The 4,872-nt window shown below is 44.9% G+C and overlaps 1 pseudogene; it reads left to right on the plus strand.

Annotated features, from left to right (window-relative positions):
- Nucleotides 1–229: 229 nt before the first annotated feature.
- On the plus strand, nucleotides 230–1,053 carry LOC115600357 (annotated as a pseudogene).
- Nucleotides 1,054–4,872: the final 3,819 nt, after the last annotated feature.

Below are 4,872 nucleotides of genomic sequence, written 5' to 3' on the forward strand. Positions count from 1 at the left end.
TATAACAAAGGCCTGATTGCGAGATTGGTGCGCATGGATTCTGCAGGAATTATCCCCTTGTGTGCCCAGTGCTGAATAAACATACCCCTCTCTATAACTTCGCAAGTTGTAGAGTCATTTTCTGCAAGTCACAGTAGTCATATTCCACCAGCTCCAAATGCTGTACCTGTGCTTTAAAAATGTAATCTGGGTCATTTCTAGCAATTATTGCAATTATTACCAAAGGTCCATGCCCACACTACCCCCTGAGAGGGTTCAGTCCTTTGCCTCCCTGCTCGAGCTGTCCTATGGCCATTTCTCCAGACTGGCAGGAGGTCACCTGCATCCTGCAGATTGCCTCCCACAATCACACAGTGAATGGGGCTGCCTCTCACAGGAGGTGAGTGCACAGAAATGGAGCCTGGAGCATATGCAGCTGGTATCTAGTGTGGACCAGAGTGGAGCTACAGTGAGTGTGGTGGGAGGGAAACAGCCGATGGACAGAGCTGGTGAGCCTGAATGCCAAGCTGAGACATACCAGGTGAGAGATGGCTGTGCTAGAATAGAAGATGCAGGAGACACAGGGGAAGCTCAGGGACAGCAAGAACACAATGAGTAGCTTGTGTGCCTGCGTGAATACAGGCAGGGTAGTGGCAGTGTGGGAAGGCTGTCAGTGATGCTGCCAGGGGTGATCCTGGCCAGGCTGAGCCCCCTGAACAGCTGAAGGCAGGCAAGTGCCTAAACTGTGCCCCTGTTGCCCCTCAGTCTGGCTACTGTACAGGGGCAAATGCCTCTTCATTTTGGTGGAGAAGACCTGGTGGGAGAGCCAGAAATATTGCAAAGAGAAATCCACTCAGCTGCATGTGGGAAGAGATGTCCATGGTAGGGATGCTGTCACTGATGCTCTGAGACACGCCCTCTCTCCTAGGTACGACCATTCTACAGACTACAGGCTATCAGCTAATGGGAAAATAGAGCTCAAAATGTGGGAGAAAGTGCCAGTGGATCTGTGAGCAGGTCCCAAAGCTGAGTAGCACACCTAAGACCCTCCTTGCTCTTCTGGTCAAGGAGTGAATGTGCTGCCACTATGCTGTATCACAGAATTTGGGGACAGGAGCTGGAGGTGCACCCCGAGACCCTCTCCCCTGTGCATGCATTTCCTCAACTACATTGCAAAGCGCTAGAAAAGGGTTTCTGTATTTTAAAGCAAGGTTCATGGAAAACAGACTTTAGTCCCCTTTCTCACATTCACACGTACACTCATAACACCTTGCATCAGCCCTCTGGACCCAGACATATATCTCCATGTGCTGTGGTCAGCGCAGTTTGTGGTGACCCAGGACTCCAGTGCAGAGCCCAGCTCCTGCATGCCTTGCTCCCCTGAGGCTGTCAGTGGTGCGCTGGTGCCGGATGTTCCATTTTCATCTTTTCAGAGCTGGCCATTGGTACCCTCGACCTGTTCTCTTTGGGGAATCCTGTGGGTTTACTGCTTGTCTCTTGCCTGTTCCCTCAGCATAAACAGCTGTCATCCTGCCTCAATCACTCGCTCAGGGCTTTGGGCTGGGTCTTGTCTGGGGAAGGTACAGGTAGTGGTTCTGTCAGCATCAGAAACTGCTGGGAAACTCTAAGTCCATGAGGGAATGCTGTGGAGCCCTGAGACCATGGGGAGAAAATGAGAAAGCCCTGAGACTGTGGAGGAAATGGGGGTGCAATGAGGATCCCTGAAACCACGGAGGGTTGTCGCGACAAGGGAAGAATGGAGACACTTAATATAAGAATCCACCAAGCTTGTTTATTGTATTCCAAGTTCAGGTTAATATACTCTTGTTAATTAGCTCATACATATTGCAAAAGCTGAGCTCATGATTGGTGCTCTAATTAAAAGTTATCTACTGATAAAGCTGTATCTACATCCTGCTTTGCTAACCGCAATGGCATGTATCAGGACACCGTGACCGTGAGAACTGCTGAAATCCTTGCTAACTTATTTGTAACTTTGCTCATGTCCATATGTCCTTCTTCTGCCAACCATCCTTCCACAATTCCCCCGTTTTTATTTTTTGCACCATAAAGATTTTTGACACAGCCTTATCAAGCATTCATCGAATACATTGAAAAATGCAAGGCAAAAGCAAAAGTAAAATCATAACAATGCCAACATAACAAAGCATTTTAACTAAAGCCAAAAGCCATCCTGAAAGGCCAAGACCATGAAACCAAGTTGTAAAAACATCATTGAGGGGGCTTACTTGTTGGTGAATTTGTTGTGTGTGTTGCTTTAAATAGCTAATGCTGGCGTGGATACTTTCACTATGATCAGAGAGATTCAAGCAACATATCCCTTCAAAGTCCTGACAGCCATGGCCTTGGGCAAGTAATAAAAAATCTATGGTAGCACAATTTTGCAATAAAGCATGCCTTAAAATTATTTTGCTCTATTAAGAGATTATCTAAAATTTCAGTAGTAGCGTTTGCCTGCTTCTCAGACCAACAAGCCAATTTTGCAAGGTTATTCAATGCATCAGCCGCTGCACTACCAGGAATAAAAATAGCTAAAGCTGCTCTAGCTGCTACACTTAAAAGCTCAACCTTATCATTACACTGTGGTGTAAGGCCAATACTTCGCTTGTCACGCTGTTTCGCTAATTTCCGCAAGTCAGCAAAGCTGGGTGCAAAAAGAGTTAGTGAGCCTAAATAGCAGGGTCTGCCAACTATATCATGGAGAATACCTTGCCATGCTCTACCTCCACAAATCAAGAATATTCCAGGAGGCAGAGCCTTGGCAGTACCATTGACCCAAATTAACACAGTATTATCTTTGGGGTTATGAGTAGAGCCTATAGGTCGCATTTTGACGGAGCCATTGTATACACAATACCCAGATTCATAGGTATAGTCCCAAGTTTTAGCACTAACATCCTGCCAAGTAATAGGATACGTCCGAGCAGCATATTTGGGACCAAAAACTATACAGGTTGGCGTCCAATTTCCTGATACATTATCAATTTTCTGGGATCCTAATAAATTCAATTCTTGAGGGTCCCATGGGAGGGATTTCTTGAGGCCCAAAATCAGTTTTGCTGATCAATTTCCTAGTGAAAGGCTATCATCACAGGAGCCACTTGAAAATTGACCAAAGAAACATTAAACCCTGGGACACCTATTAAGCAGGTACAGAAAGGGTCTGCGGCGGAAGCCGTTGCAATACAAAAATCAGTGGTACTGGTCATTGCGCATAACTTTTTCTTATATAGTGTTTCTGTGACCACCTTGTGGGCCGATCTCATTGGCCCCTCAAACATGGGGTTGGGCACGGCGAAGGGTTCACATATCCCCCCCTTTTCTTTTTGCACAAGCCCATGTTTGGTTAAAAACTTTTGCAGTGCTAATTCTCAAACAAACATAATACAAACAACAAAACATGCAGAACCTAAAAATACATTCAGTATGATAATGCCCTAATGAAGCAGTCTAAAACTACTCAGTTAACAAATCAAAACATACTGGTTAATAGGTTATTAATCGGATTTTGTTTCCCATAATCAAGTATAAATTGACTTTGCATTCATGGCATGTCTCTGTTTCACACAAGCACTCATACACATGCACTCTCAAACAGAGCTCTGTTTAATATTAGGAAGGTTTGGCATCCACTAGTGCAGAGAGCCAAAGGAGGGATAGGAGAGGCTTATCTGACGGAATCTTGTCGGGGGGCCCCTATAAGTGTCTCCAAGTCCCACCGGTTCACAGCATGATGGAGTCCTAGTTCCTTCATAGTTGCCAAATTAAAATGCAATACACGTTATCACAATCTTCACAAACATATCAAATTAATTAATGCAATATACGTCATCAAAGTCTTCACAAACATATCCTAAAAGTTAATAATAAAAGTTAGTGGCAACACAATATTGTAAAACTGCATGTCTGACACTATCAAAATCTTGTTAGCATCTGTGTTAAACTATCAGAAACTAAGTTCATCTGCTTAGCAATACAACAACAAAAAAGAAAACCACAATCAACAATCAACATATAGACGAGGGATCCCATAATCAACATATAAATGGTCACGTGACTTACAACATTAACAAAAGTCTTTTATCAGTACCTTACAATATGAGAGGAAAGGCCTAATAGAATTGTTTAAAGACAGAACTCTGAGCTTATAAACGGCAAAGGCACCAGACACAGTTTGTCCAGTAATGCTGTAAGGCGACACTGGTCCAGTTGATGCTCTAACAAAATCGGTTCTTTGGGGCGTTGATCCATCGGGAGGCGTAGTAAGGCCGTCTCTCCCATAGAGCCAAACGCTGTTGCTCAGTGAGAAACTGTCGAAGAAGCGGTTGCTATATCAGTTAGTTGTCATGTTGGAACTAACTAGGCAATTCGAGTTCTTTTTGGCATTACCATAGGCAGTGTTCAAGTCACAGTCTTAATAAAAATTTCTCTAGTATAGTCACTGTCTATTAGTCCTGGTAAGACAAACAGACCCTTAAGTCTGGCAGACGATGGTTCTAATAAAAGAGTTCCACATGATTTTCCCTCATGTTTTACTGGGTCGGTGATGCTCGGAGGGATCTTTTGGAGTTTGCTGTCTATAGGTCCTGCCGGAGGCTTCTACTGGTTGCTGGTTGGAGGCATGTGGCTGGCTGGAGTTGTCATTGGAGGGATGTGGAAGTGGCTGGTTGCTGGAGAGAGGTGGCTGTTTGGAGTAGTTTGGAAGGATGCACACTAGAGCCGAAGTTGGGGTGTTCATGCCGCGGCCTCTCGCACTCTTCGATCTGTTTCCCTGGTGTGCGCAGGCTTCATCAGCATGACTGTCCATATTGCAGTGGTGACACCAGACTCTGGATTTATAACACTGGCTTCGAAAGTGTCCATTGCGTCCAC

Source organism: Calypte anna, unplaced genomic scaffold (assembly GCF_003957555.1).
Source record: "Calypte anna isolate BGI_N300 unplaced genomic scaffold, bCalAnn1_v1.p scaffold_72_arrow_ctg1, whole genome shotgun sequence".
In the NCBI taxonomy this organism is placed as follows: domain Eukaryota; kingdom Metazoa; phylum Chordata; class Aves; order Apodiformes; family Trochilidae; genus Calypte; species Calypte anna.